The sequence below is a fragment of the Netta rufina genome (assembly GCF_964035555.1).
Source record: "Netta rufina genome assembly, chromosome: 6".
Classification (NCBI taxonomy): Eukaryota; Metazoa; Chordata; class Aves; order Anseriformes; family Anatidae; genus Netta; species Netta rufina.
In genome coordinates this window covers 25,655,441-25,680,147 of record NC_140129.1, presented here as the reverse complement: position 1 = coordinate 25,680,147, position 24,707 = coordinate 25,655,441, and the positions used below count along the sequence as shown (strand labels likewise).

Genomic DNA, 24,707 nt, shown 5'->3' with positions numbered 1-24,707 from the left:
ATTGGATTCACAATCACCTGAGCCATTAACAGGGCACAGTTTCTAAGAAGACAAATGAAACCACATTCTTCCAGCAGAGGGAGGAAAGGATGACTGGTGCTGTGCAGTTCGGGTCTACCTGGGCCCAAAGAGGAATTCAGTCTTGAGTACATTCAGAGGAAAGCTACTCATGCTAGCAGGCATTTTATGAATCTCATGAGCTTGGATTGTTTAGCTTAGTAAAACAAGAGGCGAGAGGGGAGATGATTACTGACTATAAATATATCAGGCATAAAGAGCTATTTAGGTTAGAAGAAAGTGTTCATAAAGGAAAAAGGTGATATGAGCCATCTCTGAATAGAATTACAATACAGCTCGGAAAATATTCCTGACCGCCAGAAGGCTGAGTTTATTTAATGTTTTTCCAGCGAGAGCGGAGGGATAGGACACGAAGCTGCTCTAAAGGTGGGCCTTTCCAGACGCGTTAAGGACTGCACCACACGGTTACTTTCAGGAGCAGGCTGGATGTGGTTTTGGGCAGCCTGGGCTGGTGGGAGGGGTCCCTGCCCATGGCAGGGGGTTGGAACTGGGTGGGCTTTAAGACCCCTGCCAACCCAAACCACTCTGGGATTCTGTGAGCTCTGGGAGGCCCCTGGGACAACTTGTGAGGAAGCAGTGCCATTGGGTTCGGCACTATACGGGGGCATATTGCAAAATGATGAACTGTTGCTATACCATGGTTTTTCTGTCTTGTCTTACCTGATAGAGACAAAGGGCATCTTACTTAAAAATTAATAAAACAACCTGGCCAAAGACTAAATCAAAACTACAAGATACGAGGACAGAGGGTTTGGAAGGGAGCAGAGGAAAACAAAAGACTTCAAAAACAGGAGTTAACATGGTACAAAAAAAAAATCCTAAAACAACTACAACCTAAGCAATGGCTATGCCTAGAGAAGGACAAACCAACTGCAAACCTTGTGGTAGCACATTACCCCTCACCAGCTGACTCTGAGTGCTCCTTGCCCACTGCAAATGAGAAGCGAGGCAGCTACACAACCTCCAGCGAGATGCTGGAGAGGAACAGCTGGAGTGGGAATGTCTTATTCCAGCTCGGGTCCAGCCAGGACAACGCAGCTGAGTGCAGCCTCCACTGCACAGTGCACCAAGGAGTAACCCCCAAGGCTGTGGTCCCACAACACGAGCAATCCCACCAGAAGGTTGCAGGCTGCAGGCAGCGGCTGCAGGGAGCCTTTCCCAACCCCTATAAATCCCACACAAAATATGTATTTGGGAGCGGGACGCACAACTTGCATGACGTCCTTAGAAAGCCCTAATGAATTTAGTGATCGATGCGCTAAAACTACCGAGTGAAGTTAAGATTTGTTTTAAATTGTTAAATTACATTTGTGAATTAACAGGAGCAGGGCTGAGTAATCGCCGCTTCATGTTCATGTATATTTCATCCAGCTCAATTAAATTCTGCCGCACAACGAAGGGCAGAAAATAGCCGGACAAAATGCTATGGCGAGAATCCGGGTGCCAAGTAATACAGCTCACGAAAGAGGAAGAAGACTGGCAGGAAGGAAATAAAGAAAATAAGCCTGAGATTTATTAAGGAGGCAAGATATGTAGTGCTGCTGGTGGCACTGCCTTGCGCCCAGAGCAGAGTATTTGAGGGCCGTCCTCAGGAGCCATTCCTCCCTGCAAAGGAATAAAGTCATGTCTGGAGTGGGAAACAGCACCTGTTGAACAACATACCACGCAGATGCACAAATATTTGGGGAGAGAAGATAAGGAATACCGTAACTAATTGCAATGCTAGAGAGGATTGCGTGCAGACACAACCACAGGGTATCTGGAGGAGTACAGGGAACAAGGAGAAGTTTTCCTCCTGAGAAGGAAGCTAATCACTGGACCTGGTTTGGGTTCATCTCACTGCCTACCACTACAGTAGAGAGAATCTGTGAAAGAAAAGTGACAGTAGCGTTGGCATCAAGGATTAAAAGGAATCGACTGAACTTTTAGGGCAAAAATATTTTATTCCGTGTCTCAGCAGCAGGTCGGTGAGCTTATCTGTTAGAAGACTGAGGAGGGTAATTTTGGAAGGCTATGGTAGTCGATAGGCCAAAAGTGACTATGGATCCAGATTCTCCAAACTCATCAATCCTTACTCTTTCTATGGAGAAATTTCTCCGCAGACCCTCTCTCGCAGACGTAAAAGCTCAGAAGAAGCAATCACTATATTCCTTTGGTTAGTTTCCATCCGACCCCAGCCGTGGCTCCTCGGGTCCCCGTGGTGACGTTGCTTAGTGCCTACTCACACAAAAGCCCAACACATTTTTCTCTGGAGATTTATTCTCCTATGTAATTCTCCATGGCAGCCAGAATATAAATTGCTCCAATTTGCAATCTGTCCAAGACTTAGAGGCTGAAAAGCAAAGAGACCCGAGGTATGACATGGATGGATACTGACCACGACAAGACAGCTCGGATATCAGAATTACATCTCACCTTAAAGATAATGACTCCTGCAACAACCTACCTCGTTGGAAGAGGAGCTCAGCACATGAATCATATTTAACACCCTCGATCCTGTCCTGCAGTTTTGGTTCTATCAGGCTCTCCTCCACTTCGGAGAACCCAGACTATCATGCCCCAGGCCACGACCTGCAGAATATTACCACTCCTCTTAAAACCATGACATAAAGGCAATACTTTTCTGTGCCATCAGCAGAGGCGCTCCTACCACAAACTCCTAGTGCCGCTGGTTTCTCTGCACACACACTGTCAGATGTATACTGCTGATCGAGCAGCAAGCTCTTCACCTCGGAGAAGTCCACATGAGAGAGACAAAACCTTTTACCCATCCATCTTTCTCAATTTACCAAGCACGCCAGGAGGAAGAGGGAAGCAGAGCTAACTGACCGGAGAGCAGAGGCACGCTGTAACTTTGTGCTGCGCAGGCAGCGCGCTCAATTCCTGCAGCAGACACTTATTTGATCAAAAGTGGTTCTGCTGGCAATTTACTTTTGTTGATCCCACAGAAAAAGAGTTTTATTCTGTTTTAAACTTGACTTCTGCTCGCTGCCCTCAGGAAAATCAAGGCCAGATAAATGATTTTCAGACAAGACAGTTTCTTTTTTTTTTTTTCAGATTCAGAAAATGATTTTGTCTTGATGAATAATACAGGCTCTATTCGTTTAACTTAACGCAGAGCTACAAAGCACCTCTGCTCTCTCCAGGTAACCAAGGACACATGCATTTTTAACACACCTGTCTCAGAATGAGTTTGCAGGGCAGGCAGTCAAAAAATCCATCCTGTAACTTGGATAATGAGATACGGAGCCAGTCGAAACCACTCAACATGCAGCTCCGTGCTGCCATTTCTGCACATTCGCTGTGTAAAGGAGGGCTACACTGTAAAGCATTTGTCTTGTGGGAAAATAAAGAAAAAGAAAAAGAAGAAAAAAAAAAAAAAGAAAAATAAGCAGTTATGTAAAAGGAGTATTTTCAGACACATCACGTCTTTCCAGAGCTCCGCAGAAACCTGAGACTTCTCCAGGAAAATATAAAGAAACATCATTGGTTCCTCTAATAACATCAAAACACGGAAAATGTAACCAGAGAAAGCTACAGTCTCCTCTGAGCTTGCTGGATCTAACATCAATATTGTCTTGACATGATCCTTTCTTGCTCATTTCTAATTCCTTCCTTGTACCCGCTGTACCCACGCACCAAATTTCTCCTCTCTGCACTCCAACCGCTTGAGTTTTTGACATCACATCCCAGCGTGTTCCTGCATCACTCAGCATCTCCACCATTTGGTTCCACAGCAAGGCAAATAACCCAGCCCCACATCAAAGCAACAAGTAGGAGCAATCTGAAAACTGCACAGGTTTCAGTAATGGAAGACAGCAAGGAACAAGCAAGGTCTTATTGCCAAACAGTGAGGAAAATTAATGAGGCTTTCAAACGCCCAACTGGCAGTGTTAGTGCGTTAAAAGAATGTAAAAGAGGGGAAAGGACCATCTGCCTGCCAACTATGAACACTCTCTGGCTGGTGCTAAAAACTCCACTGACTGCTGGGCTTGAAATTCAGGTATTAAAGTTTAAGGGATGTGTTCAAGACTTTTATGAAATGAACGTGATTTACACCAAAAGACACAGCCAGTGATGCTTTTTATCCTCTCTTACTTTTACTAGTATTTTTCCTCTAAATGGATTCTCTGGAACTTTGGCCACTGGTAAAATTTCAGGCTTCCAAAAAGGATTATTTTTAATTTACACCGAGTCATGAAGTATATGAAACAGGATGATGGATAATTCCATATTGCTGCTTGGTCACTGAGCTGAAATAAAGGAAAATGGCAGTCTAATCATCAAACCGAATGACGACAAGGATAGTCTAAAAAGGAGGGTTTTCCTCTGAAGCCATTTGGCTCTACATCCAAATTTAGATCTGACGCAACCAAAAGAAAGGGCTCCTCTGAGATTTGGTGGTAGATGAGCATATCCTGAGGATAAAGATACACTGATCACCAATACGACATATGGTAACAACAGCACTATCCACAAATATTCCCAAGGTGTAAAAATCTCGGAAGAGTTAGTCAGGAAACGGGAAGGAAACTACAGAAGGTTTAGGCTATCTGTTAACCAGAGTTCACTGACGGTGAATGTGTACTTTCCCAAGGGAAGCAATAGATGCTCCATCATTTAATGCCAACAAGAGAAAATGTACTGTAGGGAACAGTCCTACATTAGCAAGGGATGAACTGGAGAGGCTGTCAGCTTTTTTCCAACCCTAATTGGCTTACAATTTACTAATGATTCTTCTTCGGGTCAAAAGGCCAATGGACCCCCCACAATTCTGCTTGTGAGTCTGCATAAAAACACGTTACCCAACAGAGAGAGAGCACAACTTCTCCCTGTGCTCCATGCGTATCTGTCACCTTGCCATTGCTGAAGTCGCATGCAGCGAAGTCTTTTTGCCTGAGGTTGTACTTTCCAGCTGATGGTGAGGGTCACTTTAACTACAACTTCTGCTTGCACTTTGCAAAACAGCGGAGCAGTTTTGTCATGTTTCTCTGAGACTCAGGTTGCTTGAAAGCTATGCCTAGATGAAGAAAACAGGCTGTGATTAAGATCTACTGAGATACCTGGGGCAATTCAGGCTCTGTCTACATACACTGTTTGCATTCCTATCAGCTGTAACATGCTTCCAGCTCAGGCTCCAGCTTTGAGACATGCTGTACCAGCTATAAACTCAGTGGACTAGAAACCCATTGCATGTCTTTTGCTGCTTCTGGAAGAAGACATGAGACAAAGAAAAGGCACCGTGAGCAGTTTTATCTTCAAATGGGACACAGATGTGCTAAGGGAAGTGCCTGAGTTGGAGGAAGCCAGCTATTACAGGTGTACTGCACGGAGAGGCATTTGGAAAAGGACATTTCACCAAGTGTTGAAAATAAAGAAACCTGATGTCACTTAAAAGCCCAGATGGGTTGCCCCAGATCAAGGAAACAAGGGCAGGAAAAAGGAACAAAAGGGAGAAGTTTTGCAAGGATTAAAGTATGAGCCATGAATTGCCCGTGGTCAGAGAGACTCTGGGATTCAGAACAGAATACAAAGCACGGGGAGAAAAGGGGCAGAGATTTGCATAAAGACATATTTTATTTTCACTGGTTTTCTGATAGCTATTCAGCCGTAAAAACAGTGTTAGGTGGCTAGAAACCCTCTGAAAATCCTGTTTCTTTTCTTTCATTTATCACACATCACTAAAGAGATAAGTGGTTCTGGCTGTCCAGAGTGAGCTGGGATCTAGAAACACAAGAATACAGAACTGGAAAAGACCACATGAGCAAACCAGTTTTGCCTCGTCCAACTGCAGGAAGCTTTTATGCATTTAAGCAGCTGCCAAGTCTTGTACATAATACCTTGACACTCATCTCCAGGCCCAGGCATATATTCCAGAAAGAAAACAGACACCTCAGAACTGTGCCTGAACTCCTGGGCCGGATTTAGAGCCTGGGCTGAAGGCTGAACAGTGAGTGCATGGTCACGATGTGTGGAAGTCAAGGGCACGGTGCTGGTACGTGTCCAGTGAGAGACCCGTACCCTGCCGTAACACAGAATTAAAAATAAAAAGCAGACAAGTAAGCACGTTTTTACTTCTTTAGAAACGTGCTGGCTAACTGTAGCCAGTCCAGAAGTTGCTGGTGGTGGTTGAAAATACAGAACTGAAATGCCTGCATTAACACATTCCCAGCTCCGGCAGTGAGGCCTGCGAAGTAGGAAGAGCTGCAGGGCACGCGAAACACCAGATGTTTGCCTGCTGAATGACTAATCGTGCCCTCGCCCTCGGTACAGCCTCTGAGTGGCATGAAGAGACACATTCTTGGCTTCGGCGGCGGCTACCGTGTGCATTCAGCCCCAAATGTCAGTAGAGGCCTGTGTGCTTCAGCCCGAGGTTGGCGGGGCTGAAAGCTCCCAGCTCCCAGGCCGCCCCGCGCAGCGTGCTGCTGCCTGGGCACGGCTCTGGGGGGTGAAAGCTGAGGGGACCGCGTCCAAGCTCCACAGCCCAGGGCCAGGGCAGAGGAAAGGGACCTGCCCCGTTTCTGACGGCACGGATGGGACTCGGGAAGGAACGGAGGTTACAGGGCAAACAGCACCAGAGGAGTTGGAGCTCAGCCCGCTTCCAGCCAAAGAGCCAAAAAGGGAAACGATTCAGCTGAAGCTTGCTCTTGCCTTTGGGGGGGTTTCTCACGGAGAAACCAAAAAGCCCTTCCCTCCTGCACGCACGGAGAATAGCCGTGACCTTTAAGGCCGACCCAGCGCGGCAGCACTTCCCTGCATCGGGAACACGTAACTGCGGGCTGCAAAACACTGCCTCGCCCGCCTCGCCGAAGAGAGCAGCCAAGGCCGAAAGGCTTTTGCTGAGAAGCGGTGGCACTGTGAGCATCCTCTGCAGGCTGCTGCCCAGAAACAGCAGCGTCCGAGGGGTGCCTCTCCCTCCAGCAGGCACAACGCCCCCGCAGGAGGGGCCGAGCTCGGGACCTGCAGTTACGCGAGCCCTTCCTGATGGGAACGGGATGCCAACCAAGAGCGCTCTCAATTTTTCACTCCATCTCCTTGTAAGACTGCCAAAGGTATTAAACAACAAATCTGCTTATTTTCAACCATGACCGCGGTGCAGTGCAGCCAAGTGAAAGGCGGCCAGTGCAGGTGGGCAGCCCGTAAAGCAATACACCCAGCCCCTGGAGAGGGCACCCTGCCCTTACCGGCGGCTATTCCAGCTGCACCGCAGCAGATGCACGGTCCCCATCCAGCTTAAAAAAATACTGGCTTTGGTAGACTCGCTAGCTTAAAGGTAAAATATGCTGTTGGCTCTGGCTTCAGTTGTACAACACTGATATATTCCACCTTCTGTTAAAATGCAGTCTTGGTAGCTCTCCATGTCTGATGCAGTAATGAAAACCAACCTGCTCGTACAGACCACAAGCCATACGAAATGAGAGGAGCCGTGAGCCGGGCATGCCAGTGGGAGTGAAACACACAAACTTGTGAAATAGAAAAGATATGCATGGCTCTCAAAAATACTCGGTTCAGATTAGAAGAGAGGACAAGTATCTTTAAAAGAAAGCCTGATCCAAAACCGAGGGAAGGAATTTTAAGACACCCTCCCTCTCTTTCATTTCAGTGATCTTTGGATCGGGTCCATAGCAGGAGGCTCGTAGCCAATCCACAGGCTTTAAATTCAGGAGGAACAAACACAGTCACTTCTCGGGTAACTTGCAGAGGGCTAGTTCTAAAGACACGGTTTGCTCTCGGTGTTTCAGTCCACATCGAAGCCGGTGCCAGCTAATCAAGTTGATGGGAACTTCAGCCGCAGTTAGACCCTTGCACCGCGCACTTGTAGAGGAGAGAAAGGAGAACATCCTCATTTGCAGCACACTTCAAAGTCAAGTTAGCTAGGGTATCACGGGAACATGGACCACTGACAAGAGAGCCTTGGCAACTCTTTTGTAATCTCTTAGTCCTGAAAGGAAGCTCAGCAATTAAAGCTGGTGTGCGAGCCTTAATGTACCGGAGAGGTCTGGCTTGCAGTCCCAGTGCTGAGGTTTGGAGGATCATAGCCAACAGCAGCCACAGAGTCAGCAGCTTGTTTCCAGTTCATGAACTCCATACGCAAACTGGATTTCCAGTCCGGGAAGGGAAAGGAAGGGCTGAGGGGAAATAATTCAACTTATCATGCCTTTAGGGTCTATGTTTTTTTTCTTTCTATGTTTTCCGCCCGGGCTGGCACACGTCACTAGGAGCAAAGCCAACTCTAGGCACAGAGCGTGTCAAGTGACTCACCGCCGATCACTGCCTGTTACTGGGAGCACAGGTGTGGGGAAATCTGAGAAAGGGAAAAGCATACTTCTTGCATCAAAGGAAATAAGGGTGGCTAATGCCAGCTGCTCTGCAAGTCATTTGGAGCACGAAGTTGAAGAGTTAGCAGCAGCTAGCTGGTGGGAATCTAGTTTTTCTGCAAGCACTGCTCCTGCAGGGTGGGTTTCAGAGATAATGCTGCCAGTTTGAACAAGAACATCTTGTTTTTTAATAACACACATCTGTCCTTTCTGTTGTTTTGATGAAAGAAAGGGTCATTTCAAATGGAAATCACCAAATATGAGCTGTGCTTTAGACTGATTTTCTCCTATGCATACAACTAATATGCAGAGATAGCAAACCATTTAAAATATGTAGCAATTTTCAGGCAATACTTTAAAATAATCTCTGATTAATTCCCACAACAACTCTAGAAAACGATGTCTTTTTTTCTCTTCTTTTTCTTATGTATTATTACTTCAACCGAGGAGCCTGTTGCTGACTCCCATTGTTTGCCCAAGGCAAAGAGAGAGCTGCTGGTAGGGATGAGTTTAGAAGTTAAAACTTACCAATTCCCACACTGGTGTTTAAGCAATCAGAGCACACATCTCTCTTTCTCGCTCAGTTCTTGTTCCTTTCCAACTGTTACCGTGGACCAAAGGAGGTGACATTTTTACAGCACTACCTGACTCCAAGCACTAGCAATACTTGCAGTTCTGTAGCTGGCCCAGACGAGGTGTTCCCAAAGCTTTACAAATCCTAGAGAAGCCTCCCAATATCTCTGAAGTGCCGTTTGCTTTGTAGGAGGGCTGAGTCAGGAAGCACAATGCATGTGTGGGACATGCTCATGTTCACGCGGGAGGCTTGTAGCACCACCTGATGCTAGCCATGGATCCCAGATGTCTCAGGAATGCTCCAAATCTTCCGTCTAAGCTCTGCCCTTCCTTCAGTTCAGTGTTCAGCCAGGAATATTATCCACAAGAGGCCCAGAAAAGCTGTAAGCTTACAGTGTCCAGTGATCTTAAACAACCTCATCAAGGCTCGACATCCGCACACAGACATTTTTGTCGAGTGAAGGGACCGTTCACAGGAGACTACTGTTTTGATTCTCCGCACAATTTTTTTGGGCTGTGTGCAGCTTAACGTGCATACCAGTTAACCTTTTAACACTGTTAGTTGTCGGTGCCAATAAACTCAATAAAGGAACATTTGAGATCAGTCTCACCTAACTGTAAAATCGATCCTACCTGCCACAGCACAGCAAAGCGCTCCGGCTCCAGCAGCACCGTGTGGTTTCGGCTCCTACCCACACGAAAACACACACAACGCTCTCTGAGATGCTGCAGTCATGCTAAAACAATTTTCACTAACTGCCTCAAAGAGCTAAGAGATTGTTATCTGAAAACAAAGCGAAAGCATTTAAAGCACAGGGCATTGCATTTCAGACGGATTGCCACTGCTGTTCGTGTCACACAGGCAGGGAGCGGCTCCATGCGAAGTGCAGTGGCGCGGCACGAGGTGCCGCTGATGTTTGTGGGGTAACTTCTCATCCCAGAAGGACTTCTGATCTCAGAGAACAAAACAGATCCCATGTACTCTCTCACACCCTTCCACGGTGAAAAGTCGAGGCAAAGAGCTCTCGTCAGACATCCTCTTGGAGCTGGCTTAAACTTCCCGTCCCCGCGCTATCTGACCTCTGAGGGATGCAGAACCTGCCTGCAATGAGGAAATTATTGCCCAATAATCCAGGATGTAAATCTGAATTGCAATAGGTATTTCCTGCTAACTCTCAAGTGGATAGCATATTGCACAATGAGAACATCTTGCGGTTAAGAGGATTACGCTAAACCACACGAAGGCACCCTCTGGTTATCACTGCAGAACCACGCAGGTGGGCACACCTGAGCTAGGAGACGAGGCACGGGCTGCATTAGCACCACCAACATCCAACAAGGAGGTACTTACCGGGTCAGCTGATGCTTGTTCTGCTAAAATAAAGCCTTCAGAGCCCTGAAGGAGAGCCCTTGAGTTAGAGTAAGTATGCAGAGAAAAATAAAAACAACTAACCCTGTCAGCTGCTAAAGATGTTTTTGTTTAAGCAACGTATTCCTTCCTTCACAGTCCATTACCTGAGCAGGTTCAGCTATGTCTAATAGCTCTAGGAACACTAAGAGGAAAGGATTTTTGGAAGTCAGTATGTGTGTGAGACTGGACAGTTTTATGAATTTACCCCATCCAAAGCCAAGCAGACACAAAAAGCTGTCCCCATGCACGTGGGATCTCACGGCATCCATCCATCAGCTCTGACACTGCCGAGTCTCCCCCAAATGCCACCTCTGCTCACTGCACCCCTGAAGCAAAGCCATGCCATGCTCACAGGGCAAAAGGGATGTTTTGGATGCTGACTGCAGAGTAAAACCTTTCCTTTCATTGAGGATACGTCTGAACGGTGGCATTTCACTGGCAGACACACTCTTCTGCTCAGTCTCTGGGCTGCCATTTACAAGCCTCGTTCACCTGCGTCCTTACCGGGGGCTCTCATTTGGCTGGAGCCTCTTGCCTCTCTTTCCATCGTAAGCAACTCCAGCTCAGAAGATGAAATGATTTAAAGTCAAGCTAATTATCTCAGCAGGAGCAAGTCAGAGCTCAAAATCTGCCCTCCCCTAGTAGGAAATCCTCACCCTGCAGTTAGGGAACGTGAAGCCGCTGATAACTCCTAAACACCCCTGCAAGAAATGGGTTTCTCCCCTGACTTCTCAGGAGTTGCCCCTGTACATACAAAATCCAGGACGGCTGCACTCCCCTCTCAGCTCTCCTACTGCCTGCACACCCCAGCCCCAAGCCGCTGAGCCTGGCTGGAGACCGCACACATCTCGGTACAGCTTCCCCTATTAACACAACGCGGGGACGTAGCACACTGGCCTTAATTTCTCCGTTTCAGTTTATCCTCCTCTAAAAGGGAAAGAAATAATACCCACACAGCATGGTGAAGCACTCTGTAATCCCCAAATGAAGGGTTCCGTAGGTGTGAAGCATTCAGAAGGTGTATTTATTTTCAAACTGCAGAAAAGCCTGCTGCTGCGTTCCCCGGCTGTATTTAGCACACCTCGCCATTGTGCAGATCTGAAGCAGACATCAGGGAAAGGAATGCTGCGATAATCAACTCCAAATCCCGCAATCTATTTGTTCTACTAATTAAAGGAATATTTACTCAGGAAGCAGGTTTACACTAGATGAATGGTTTCTAAGAACAAATATGATTTAATTATGTGTAGATGCAAGAAGCATACTACATATTAAGTAGATAAATTTATGCCCACTAAAAATACAGACAAAAGCGGTGCTTGGCTAAGAATTTTCTATGTTGGAGAAAAGAAAAGGTAAGAAAAGGCTCAGAGAGTTATCTGCTTTAGAAGCTTGTTTAAAAGCGATCTGCATTTCTTTAGGAAGAAGAACAAGGTCGTTTCATTTATTTACCACATCTCTGAGACAGCTCCCTCCATCCCTGCGTTACGCGGGGACCGCCAGGTGCGGTGTGGCTACGGGAAGGAAAAGACACAACCAGCAGCATGAGCTGGGTGGAGGAGTCTTGCTGCCAACAGCAGTTTTCCTTACGAAACCAGACAGACTCCCAGGCTCTGGATGAGCACCGCAGGAGCGACAGAGTAAAGGTAAGTCCTTGGTGGGGTTTCTGACACCAAGACGGCAACTTTGAACTCAATCCATGGATTATAGCATACGGTGAGTATTTCCATGGATTACAGCATACAGAGTATTGCTCTAGTTACTGAAAGAGCTGAAACAGAAAAGCAACATAAGATTTTGATTTCAAACTTACGAGGCAGAAATGGTCATTCGATGACATTGTAGATTTAAAAAAAAATTACACATTTTTTAACCTTTACCATAAGTATTCATAAAATATCCATCAACACAGCATTTGGCCTTGCTTTATAGGAAAGAATAATTTCCCAAAAAGGGGAGGAACTACTTCAAGGCTCTTCTGCTTTAACACAAATAATTCATCATGCTTCTGCTGTCAAGCAAGAAAAAGCGACCGTGAGTGCAGGACTCGCATACACTGCCTCCCGCGATCAGCTAAGACAAGTGACTCAACTTCTCTTTGCCTCGGCTTCTTCCATGGTAAAAAGGAAATTTGTCTGTTCAGGAATCGCATAAAGGGCCATGCAATGGGCTTGATATATTCCAGCTGGATGAGACACAAAATAACATCACAACTTTTTTTAATTTCTTCTTCCCGTCCTCTATGTGTGCTACCAAACATAGAGGAGTAACACAGTTCTGGTTGCTTCTTATCTTTCTTCTTCCTGTTGCCTTTCATTTTCTGCACGAGCTTCCTCCCTTTTCAATACCCTTGAAAACCAAGAATCATTTACTGGCACGCCGCCACACTCCGATGTATTATTACCACCTGGTTTCATACCAACCAGAAAGTGGCCTTTTTTGGCAGATTGCTTGTGTCTTTGCACATATGTAGAGGTTCTCCAAGGTATAGATCTTAGCCTACAAGTTTTCTGGGAGTCTTGCTGAAATGCCACGTAGCTTGCCTTGCAGGTGGACGTTCAGAGATTGACATATTTGAAGGGTATCTGCTGGCATTCTCCAATTCCTCCCGAGGTTTAGCTGATGGCAGCTGAATGGTGGAGGTGGAGCTGATCCTGTGCAAGGTCAGGGAACGGAGCAGATGATGCGTCAAGATCTGTTTATGGAAGTCTGGCCATTGATACTTTAAATTAGCATCTGACTGTTTATCGGATGCAATTCAGTATTTTATTACAATGTTTAAGTCTCAGCCCTTAGAAAATACAAAACAGGAATTTGGAGGGTATGGGAGAAAGGAAACACAGCCTTTGAAACCCTCTGTGAAACAGAGGGACCAGCAAAATACAAAGTGCTTTGTAGCATTTTGGCAATTAATAGCAGCCCACTTTTATCAAATAAATGCTGTTGTAGCTGAAACAACACAGATTGCAGACACATTTGTAGCTTTCTGTCTTACATAGAAGCCAAAGTTTTCAGGGAAAGATCTTCCTACATCAATCTGCTTTGAAGTGCTTCCTACAATCATGATAATCTGTTCCAGAAACTGGTCATAATAGAAAACACCATTTCAAAGCAGGCTACAAAGTACATTTCCAAAAATGCTTTCAGTTACACCTCAATTGCAAATACGCCACTGAGCCACTTACTTTTTCATCGGGGAGGGTTGGCTGTGATAAGCACGCATTTTCCCCGATCCCCTGCCTTTTAATCACGTCTATCAAGTCATTGTGACTGACAGACATGTTAGCTCTGCTATTCAAAACAAATAAGAGATGTCGAAATTATACTGCTGCATTTTAAAGAGGTACTGTCAGGTTGGAAACCTGGGGCCAACTCATGCAGTCCTGACTTGGGCAGTACGCCAATCTCAAAAGCAAATAGTCCTTGGATAAGAACTACGAGATGCGGACTGATTTCTTTCTTAAGAGAGAAATCCAGTGTTTACTTACATACATGGAATTTTTGCTACTGATACCCCTTGGTGCAGGATCAGGCCATTATCTCTTCCGCAAATACCTCAGGCCATTCGAACTGCAGACACCAGATTATTCCCAGTTCCTCAGGCTATGTGCTTAAACCCCGGATTTGCCCAGGTAGCAGTCTGCCATGTAAATAATCCCACTGGCTCAGGGCCTTGTGCTAACTTCACTGAAGCACTTCAGCAGTTCATTTGGTCTATACGTGGAGAGAAGTCTTACTCAACCCAGGGAAGACCTTCAGAGTTTGGTTTTTTTTTTCCACTTTTTCAGTTGAATCAGCTCAGAATGGAAAAAAAAAAAAAAAAAAAAAAAGTCTTATTATTTGACTTGTGTTTCTAATCAATTACTTCTGCATCTCATGCTCAAACGTTTGGGAAGGTTACAATTCAACAGAAATAGAGATCTTGTTGTTTGGGGTTTTGTTTTAATTAAAACTGGAAATGCTTTTCTTGGCACTGGGTTTTGCAATAGCACAATCTTGCACACCTTATTCCGGAATGTGCCTCTGGTCCAACACCGTCCCTGTAGAGCAGGGACAAAGAGGTACAAATTTGTCCCCAAGTACTTGGACTCACATTATTTATGAGTCATCAGTCAAGCACAACTGCAGCTCCTCACTGAGGTTGCACCAGCGTAGCTGTGAGCAGAATTAAACTCTTGCACTTTTCACAGATGTCCAAGTCCTTTGAGAGCTTTGTAAATGGATAGCCAAGTACGCTGCCAGAAAACAAAGAGTTTTCATTAAATGATAACATCTTTCCAAACTAAAAACAGAAATCGGGTTACTTATGGGAAGGTTCTAGTCCTCTCAGATCACAAGTATCCCAGTTAGGGTTAGTACAGCCCAGCTGTACACTGGTGTAACTTTTGGGATAGTTAATGGTGCTTGCCTTGTGTTAGCAATCAAGAACCCAGGCCAGTAAATTCTCATTACAGGTCATTTCACTGAAATGAGTAACACTTCAAATGTTACATTTGGGCACTCCTCTGTGCACACTTTGTGCATTTGCACAAATTGCAAAGGTAGGTTTGGTTCTGCAGGACCAGGTCTTACACTCGCAAGAACAGCACGGCTGCCTCGCCAGAAATTCAGACTGAACTAAAAGAAAGAGTTTGGTTATGCCCAAGCAAAGTGCAGACAGATGTTCCGAAATTTTCCCACAGAGAGCTCCTCTGATACAACGCTGCTCTGATTTACAAGCACTGCTGCTGCTGCAGTCCTTGCCCACCTCCCAGCCATCCTCCTCTGCCAGCAAAAACATGCTGTTGTCTTTCAACACTACAGCTACTCCAGCTCTTCCCCAGGCATAAATTAAACCAGGCTGCTCATGCCAGGAGCTTCATATGCCACTATGCTTCTTTTCTGCCTTCCAACTTTATCTGCCATATAGTCTGTATTTCCTAGTATCTGCTCAGTCCTGCTCTGTAATCTGTGCTGTTCCAGTTCTCCCCAGTCCCTGCAGCTGTCAGCATCATCACTCTGTCTTCTTTGGCCACTAACATCCTCAGGAAGTGTTCAAAGAGCCATCAGGCTGACATAAGGATTGAAAAACCACAGAAGAACCCAGTGTAATACTGCAGTATCACAGAGAAATTAAGAGCTGGCTTGATTGCAGTTCACAAGTACTTCCACCGCAAGCAAATGGGATGCTCTGCTCTCCAGATGAGAGCATAACAAGCCCAAGAAGCTAGCAACTGAGAAAGTAAGAGGCAATATAACCGTGAGGGCTGCTGAATTTTTAACATTTAACCAAGAACTGCAGGATGTTCTCGTCCTTCAGAAATATTTAAATCAAAATTGGGTGCTTGTTTAGAGTAAATGACCAGCTTGAAGTTGACTCAGCTCAGGGAAGTCCGGTGGCCTCAGGGAAGACCGAGAAAATGACTGAAAGCAATTTTCTGGAGTCCTCATCCATCCCTGTGGGAGGAGGGATTTGGATGGGGAGGAATCCCTGGAAACTAAAGTAAAACGTAAACTAAAGGGTGAAATGCTAAAATCTCTGGTTCACATGTGTTCACCCACGAGTCAATAAGTGATTCATCCGAGTAAAGACTAAGTGACCGTCAGAGAGACTGCTTACCTAAATCCTGTCGTCTGCAAATCTGCCAATGGGTTTTCAATGAAAAATTAAATTTAGATTTGTCAGCCTCGACACGCTTTGTCTTTATGAATCTAAGAATGAAATATAACATCGGGAGTAATCTTATGCAGTCTCCCTAACTAATTCAGCATCCTGGATGCCTCAGCTTATGAATATTACAGAGAGGTTCCTGGCAAAGAAGGATGGCACAGTAACTTCAGCCTTCGTAAAATTAACTCATACCAGCTATTCTCAGTAGCATCATCATTATCTGTGAAACTCTGCTCAAATGAAGAATCAATAAATAAATAGGAAGAAGAAATTTGGGGGAAAAAATGAAGTGCTATTAGCATTCCGGGAGTATAATAAACTCATAATTTTCTGAAGCGAAGCAGCGAAGCCTGGATTTGCAAAGCAACCCCAGACAAGAAGGTGTGCAAAGCTCATTCCAAATATAAGTTGTTTTAATATTTCAAAGACCCATTAGAGGGAACACACAGCATTAGCAATATCATGTTTTGTATTCCTGATGTACAGTCCTGTGCAAATACCGGAGATATGTAGTAAATTACTCTCTTGGGAACAATTTCTGTTGGTTAAGGGGGAAAAATGTTAAATTTTAAAGATGTTAATCACTTGCTTTTGTTTTAATTCAATCCATATAGATGTGTGTGCACGTGCTTATATGAAAGTACATAACACAGGAATGATCCCTGCTTCATCTGCAAAATGTGGGCCCAGTTGTGCACCTGCAATCATTTTCTCAAGCTGCAGTCACCCCAATGAAGTGAACTTCTTGGGTGAGTGAAGCATTTGCAGGACCAGGTACCATCACCAGGTACCCTCCTGGCAATGTTTAGCAAGGAGGTAAGTGCGTAGCCTTGGAAGGCACGAGCCTACAGCTCTGATCCAGGAAAGCAGTGAGATGAAGCATTTAATTCACGGGATGTAGCCACATATTTGGAGTTAAGGATGTGAGTAAGCATTTCCAGGGGTTGTAACCTTACCTCTGCCACTAGCTCACTGTGTGACCTCAAGCAAGTCATGTAACACCCGACTTTTCACAGATGTCAAAGTCTAATTCCTACTGATTTCAGTCCCTGGCAATCCCTCCTACCTGGCGCCCATCTGCCTCCTTACGCTTCGTGATATCTTTAACAGACGAGCACAAAATGCTCCGGGCAGTTGTCCTTCTGTGCCTCAGTTTCTCTCCTGATGACTTTTACTTCTGACTGCCTAGCACTGTCGTCAAAACAGAACTAAAGGGGAGTTGCACTCTCTTACCACTTAATTATCGTTACAAATCAGGACCTGTGGAATTCCTTATAATTTGCATTACATACTTGACAGCACCCTCCATCAGCAACGAAAAGCAGCTCAGAGCTGAAGTCACAGTGCACGGTCCTATTTTGCTCATGCTGAATAAAGTATGCATCTCTCAGCTGTTTCATCCTACCACAAGCCACTAATGGTCTTTTATTTTAAATAGGTGGTTTCTGGCTGCAATTACCAGCAAAAGCTGAGCTCTCTCAGACAGGAGGAGCACCTTGGGCTCTGGCAGGAACCGAGCCTCAGCTTTGTATTTCTAATGAAAATGCCCTTCAGATGTGGAGCGGACCCCAAAAAGGTCGGAGAGTGAAATATTAAGTGATTTATAAATGCAGACTGATTGCCCTGTCCAAATCATGTGTTTGAAAATCTCCTTCTGGCAGACAGTCGCCTTCAATCAGGAAGAGAGAGCAGAGAAAGGAACGTGAGGCAGAGCGGGGGGATCTGTAATCACTCTAACAAACTTCTGAGCCCTTGCCAAGTTTTCCTTCCCTGCATTATACAGACAGGCTCCAGAACGCGCCTCTCGCTCGGCGTTCTTGAATTTACTGTATTAGCCTGTCAAACTGAATTATCCAGGGTGAACTTCCTACCCTTTCCTTTCTCGTCTTCTTTTTTCCCCACTAATCTTTGATCTATTGTAAATCAGCATTGCAGGAGATAAATAAGCAACCTTTAGCTGGAACCGCAGGCTGAACAGCTTCCACGTGGCCAGCAAACACAGCAGAGATTCAACCTGTACAGCAGGCCGGCCGCGGGCAGCATCCTCCTCCCTCCAAGGGCTGGCCCCAGACCCTTCCCACATTGGGTCCCTAATCCAGCACCTGAGCTGTGCAGATGGTCCCAGAGCCCGCTCAAAGCCCTTTTGGAGTCACCAGGAACCTCCCCAGCCAGGTGAGCTGCTTGGCCCTGCTTCTGCTGCGAGAACGAGGATGTGGCCAAGGCCTCGTCTGGGGTCTGCTCCCTGCCCCTCGAGAGCATCCTCCCCTCCTCAGGTAACCACCCATACCTGTCACAGCCGTGCTGGAAACGCCAGCTCCTTCCCTACTTTTGCACCACATCTGAAACTTTCCCTGTCGTCCCTTCAGATGCAGTTTAAGGTATTTTTTTCATTTTTACTCCACATCAGTAACCTGTACGGGGCTCGCACTTGAAATGAAAAATACTACTTTTAAAATGACAAACACTGAACGCAGGACATTTGTTACCACTAAAAAAAGCCCTCTCTGTCTATGGAGGAGCATAATTCATTCACTGCTACATGCACCCACATTCTCTCCCGGGAGTTTCACAAATTCGCATGCACTCCCAGCACTAAATTTTGCATTTCAATCTAGGCATTAGCTATAAAAGATGTGTAAAATCTCATGTAGTCAGACAGAAGCAGCTCCCTATTGGCTACATAATAAGCATCTTAGGTGGCTCCAGGGTATAAAATTATTCCAAAAGGGGTGTGGAAAAAATTACACCGCATAAATTGATTCCAGATCCACCTGTTCCAGGTGCCAGCAAATTTATTTTGCTAAAGCCATCTGCTTGTCTTAAGAGCTAACAGTTTTTGAAGACTATGGCACGAGCAATCTGCAAAATACACAAACTTCGGAAGCCACAGACCCTTAAACTGCAAAAGGCTCGAAGACTGCCTAAGCAGGACACGGGTGCAGGCAGCATCTCAGCTCGCTGTCTGATCCTCTCCTCTGTAGCACAGAGGGCTCGAGGCTGCCGGGGGGACCCGTTTTGCAGCGCCAGATCCCCACGGGCTGCTCCCAATTGCTGAGGCTGCCTCGTGGATACGAAGCCGTGATTGAGGCTTTGAGTTCAGCGCAGCGCTCGGCCGAGATCACACCGATCACCGCGCCTCTTCTCCGCAGGTTGCCGTGTCCCAGATGGTCACACGGTGCCGCACAATGGGCAAAGTCAACCCTTTGAAACCAGCACGCTGCAATTCAGAAGGCTTTTAGTGACAGCCTCATGGAGAGCACGCTACATATGGGGACTACCAAGCCCCGAAGCATTTTGCCTGCTGCACACAGCAGAGACCCACAGGGCCCCATATTTATTGGGGTCTGAGGGAGCAGGATGCTGATTTCTGGAGAAATGTTAATGAGAACCAAGAACGTGCAGCACCTTACAAGACCAGGTGTATGGGAAGAAACTATCCCCTGCTCTCTCCACAAATGACCCCTTGCTGAAAAGCAATGAAATTACACAGATGACTTAGAAACTCGCGAGGTGTTCACAACTGATTTGAGGATTAAGACGAACAATCAGTGTGTTTACTTACGATCTCATTTAAAGCTCACTACAAAGTAAATAAAGACACACCGGGCCTTAACCAGCACAGTGCTTCGGGGTGTGCCTAATTACAAGCACACCAATAGCCCCGTCGCCAATTTGGAGTCAGCCGCTGTAACTCGGTGACATCCTTCACATGCAAATTACCTGCCAGGCTCATTGCAGCCCGGCACAGTTTGCTTTGCAGACACACATTAGGTAACAGCGGTACCCAAAGCACCGCCACTCGCGTCGGAAAATCACTTGGAGCTATTCTGCACGGGCCTTAAAAGCGAGAGCTTTGTGGCAGCGCAGCAGCAGAGGTAACTCTGGGAGTCGTAGTGCTGTAGTCAAGGAGACCTTGCACACGGAGAGCCGCCCTCCTGCCTTCCCAGCTCTGCTGCTTGCACGCTTGGAGCCCGGGCTGAGGAACAAGGGCTGCCAGGCAGTGTTTTTTGGACACCCATGAGAACAGAGGTGAAATAAATACCGAGGCCAACCGTGCTTGCAGAATAACCCCCAGCAAGGAAGGCACTGTCCACGGGAGCTGCAGGCTCCAATACCTGTCAAAGCCTCGTTTCTCGCATGCTGCCACAGAAACTAATGAAAATTGCAACCGCGGGCAGAAATGGGATGAGTTTGGGTACTGGGAGTGCTGGAAGTCAGCAGCCCACAGCGCAAAGGGAAGAGGAACAATGACATACAGTAAGACCAGTGAGTTTTTCCTCCTTAAAAAGAAAAAAAAAGGCAACAGAGCAGTAACAAAGAACTGTTATTTGATTCTCAAAGTCAACAGCACTCCTATGAACACAGCCCCTTTCAAGGCACAGCAGGGACAGCACTCTCGTACCCCACAGCCTGTGTCCGTGGAGTTTAACACTGACACAAAGAACAAGGATGCAGCCCAAAAGGGCACTAAACAACCAGGATGCGACCCACAAGAGTGGCAGTTCACCCTCGCAGCATTCAGTCTGTACGAGGTGAGTCCAGCCCCCAGAACTCAACTCTGCAATCTCAGCAGGTCGTGACACCAACTCCACCCCAAGAGAACAGCCCCAAATTGCTCCCACCGCTACCTGCATCCGATTCACCCTTCCTCGGTCCTACACCAGGAGTCGGGGATGTTCTGAGCCAAGGCAAACCCAGCTGCTGCCTTCACACCGGGCAGCACCTGCACCGTGGGGCTGGGCACTGCTCCGACAGCAGGACGTGGCTGCGGTGCTGGCCAGCTCCCTGTCCCTTACTGCTCCCCATCCCTTATCACTGCCCATCCCTTATCACTGCCCACCCAGGGCCAGGCTGCTCCCAAGACCCAGCCCGGCTTCCCCACGAGAGACCCTCTGCAACACCGCTCAGTAAAAAATTAACTAGGGGGTGGTGATCCGATGGTTCCAGGCGTGCAGATAAATACAAGGTGAAAAGGCTCTGGACGCCTTCTAAGAGCGGTATTTTGTATGCCGGATCGATAGATTTCTCTCGGCTGGAAGCAAATGAGTTCTCAAACAAAGTTAAATTTAGAAGAGAAAGTGTTCATTTTTCTCGCTAAGGAAAGCAGCGATGGCAATTCCTCAAAGGGCATTTATAGGACCGGCACTCCACGCCTGGGGCCTCACCACCCCTGCCTAAAATCAGCGGTGTAAGCGCGGGTTAGGGTTACTGCTGCTCACTTAACGTGAGCCCAAGTGGCTCTGAAATCAGGCAGTGTTCTCCCACATCGCCGAGCCTTCCCTGGCCAGGCTGGCACACGGAAGCGATGCAGCCCTGAAATAAAGCACCAGCTTTGATCCTGCCTCATTTGCGCCCTCAATTAGCTCCCCTGCCTCCTGTGTAAGGAACCACCTGAGTGAGGGTTTCCGGACAACAGCCCCAGCGCCCGGGTCCCAGCAGAAACAGCTCGCATCAGTCCTGGAGGCAGGGAGGCAGCTGCAGAGCGCATTGCTTTGTGGCATTGTTTGATACTGCCCCCTTTTGCCAAACAGCAAGGCAACAGCCTCGGCTGCACAGAAACTTTTCAGGCAGTGTGGTTGTTTCCAGCCAAACACACTCCTGCAGATGGTCGCGTTTAACCCTAGCGCGGCTGCTCAGGCCATCACCAAGCCTGGCTGCGGGAGCACCGCGTTGCTCCAGCCCCGTTGAGCATCCATCGCACAGCCACTGCTCTCCGAGGACGGGTCCCCTACCAAGGGCTGAGCGTGTCCCAGCCTGAGTCCTGCAGGACTTTTCCGACCGACTCCAGGGTGAGTTACAGAGAAGCACAGACCGTAAAGCCCAGGTGTACGTTCCCCTAAGCCAGCTTTCTGTTTGGAGAATAAACAGCAATCGTACCACGCTACCAATACCATTTTGCTTGGGCACTTGCTTTGTCTTGCTGCAAACAACCAGAAGCCCACAGCACCACCTGCATGGGGTCCCTCTTGGGCTGTGCAGGCTCCTCGTGGACCCGTCCCCACGCCACCTCCTGCAGCCTGTGGGATCCGAGGGGACCACCCCGACACAGCTCCTTCCCCACTCAGCCCCTCACCCCCTGCATCCTCCTGCTCCAGCCCTTTGTCTCCCGGGGCTGTTCTTTTTCCCCGGCTGGAGTTTGCTCCTTTTTCTCCTCGCCGGCTGCCCCAGCTCGGTGCGGGGAGGGAGGGAGGTCAGGGAGGGCAGCCACTGCCAACGCCAGCGGTCCCACGGGCTGGGGGCCGAACAAAGCCAACATCTATGTGCTGAGCCCCCCTGACTCCAGGATTAACATGTCGCTGGCGGGGTGGACAAAAACTTAATCTCTTCAAGGAAAGAAAGCAAGATACAGGGAGAGGGGAAAAGAAAAAATAAAGGGAGAGAAATTGCCTCCACGGCACTGAAAATGCAAAGATCCCCGACTGCAGCCTGCCTCGTGCACAGCCAGCTTAGCCCAGTCTGAACAGAAAAAGTTTGAGCCCGACAGGGAGAGAAAAATGAAGGAAAAAGATACGGACGGTTCGAGTGGCTGTTTGAAAAGAAAACCTCTGTTAAAAAATCCCGAGTAATCTGCTTAAACACCAGCAGGTTTTTTCTTTTCCCCATTGCCTTCTTCTCTGCAGTTTATGACCAGTTTTCTCCCTTGGGTGCTTACAACTCACACATATAATCAAGAGCACTTTGCTGTGTGAGTAGCTTGTTCCAGCTCCTCGCACTCCTCCTCCTTGCCTTCGCTCACCCTGGATCTCCACTGATCTCCAGCAGCAGTGGGAATCAAAGCCCATTATAACTTTTAGCCTAGTTGGGCTCTATTTTATTCGCAGTGCAGGCAGCTTGGGGTCTCAGCCTACCGCCGAACCCATCCGGAGGCAGAGAGAGCTAACCTCTTGCCGCTCAGACTATAATTTAGGAGCAGTATTTTCTGTAATGAGAGGGCACATTTGCACAACAAAAAATGAAACTTTACTATGATCCCAAACCGATATACCCAGACATAAATAGTTCAAGGAAAAGAAGGAAGAGGGAAAAAAAAAAAAAAAAAAAAAAAACAGGACTTGGCATCTACCATGTTTGGAGACCTTGTTTTAGGACAGGAAATTATCTAAAAGAGTCTAACCTGAGCCAGCTGAGGACAGCGAGCCTTCAGGACACAGATACTCCCCTGCACTCCGCCTAACGCCCGTGAGCAGCCAGGTTGGGCACCGACTTGGCAAGCACACCTTTTGTTTGTTTCCTCCGAGGCGTAGCAGCAAGCACGCTCCTGGGCAGCACCGCGGAGCAGATGGCAGTGTTGGAAAATACACATCTCCAACTTTTGGTGTGGGTGTCGGCGCTGGATCCGCAAGGGTTGTTCCTGGGAATCCCCCTTCTCCCCCCCCCCGCCCCACAAGTTTCTAACAATACGCGGAGCAAAGGAGCTGCACAAGGCTCTCTGCTTCCCTCTCCCTCTCCCCTTCGCTTTTGATCTCCATCAGGACGTGAGCTGAAATTTAATGGGCCACCCCTACCACAAAGACAAATTACCATCTGAAAAAAAAAATAATAATTTAATATCCCTCCATCCAAGCCATCCGGCTCCCCACCACCGCACCCCTTCCCTCCCTCGCAGCCCCGCTCAGCGGGTTTCGGGAGAGCCGGGAAGGTGCTGGAGAGGGGGACAGAAAGAGGAACGAAGCCACCTCCGGGGCCACCTCCTAGCTCCGGGACTGCCAGCCCAGCCCAGCGTGGGGCCACGAGCGCACCCTCACACCCCGCAGGGGGTCCCTGGACCCCGTAGGGTGTCTCAATGCCCTGCAGGGTGTGCATTCACCCGTGGGGTGTCCCCATACCCTGGAGGGTGTCCCCACGCTCTGCAGAGTGTCCCTAAACCCCGTAGGGTGTCCCCATGCTCTGCAGTGTCCCCACACCCTGTGGGGTATCCCCATGAACACAGGGTGTCCCGATGCCCTGCAGAGTGTCCCCATGCCCCGCAGAGTGTCCCTACACCCCGCTGGGTGTCCCCGCGCTCCGCAGGGTGTCCTTACACCCCACAGCGTCCCCCAAGCCCCGTAGGGTGTCCCCACACCCCGGAGGGTGCCCCCCGGCCCCTCTCCCCCTCCGCAGCACGAAGTTTGCTCTCCCACCTCCCTCCCCCGGCCCCGGCGCGGTGCTTACGGGGTGTCGGCGGGGCTCCGGCTGCGGGGCTCAGCGGCACATCGCGCTCCGGCTGCCGCTGGAGGCCGGCGGGGAGCGGCGGCTGGCCCCACGGCTGGCCCCACGGCTCGGCCCCACGGCTCAGCCCCACGGCCCCGGGCTCAGGGAGCTCCTGCCCGGGCCATGCGAGGCGAGGAGGCGGCGGCGGCGATGCGGGGAGCCGCGAAGTCGGGCCCCGGGTCCTGCCCCGCGCTCCGCCGGCTCTTCCCGGCGGCTGCGAGCAGCGCGGCTCCAACTCTTGCCATCGGAGAGCGGGGGGGGGAGGAGGAGGAGGAGGAGGAGGAGGAGGCGGAGGAGGAGGAGGAGGAGGTAGGGGAGGAGGAGGGAGCTAGGGGCTGGCGGCTCCGGCTCTCCCCGGTGGCAGCCGAGGGGCTCCCAGCGCAGGGGGCGCGGAGCGAGGGGGAAGGAGAGGGGAAGGGGGCGAGGGCAGGCACGGGGAGGGCTGCAGCGGGAGAAGGGCGGACGGTGGGAGGGGGCCCCAAATTTT

The 24,707-nt window shown here is 48.3% G+C and overlaps 1 protein-coding gene across 2 annotated transcripts in view; it reads right to left on the bottom strand.

Moving 5' to 3' along the window:
• Positions 1–24,407, bottom strand: part of SEMA5B (semaphorin 5B) — a 260,389-nt gene extending 235,982 nt beyond the window's left edge. For both annotated transcript variants that reach the window (XM_084289290.1, XM_084289291.1), the window contains exon 1: positions 24,182–24,407. The gene's annotated coding sequence lies outside the window, so the exon portion shown is untranslated. The remainder of the gene's footprint in view (positions 1–24,181) is intronic.
• Positions 24,408–24,707: the final 300 nt, after the last annotated feature.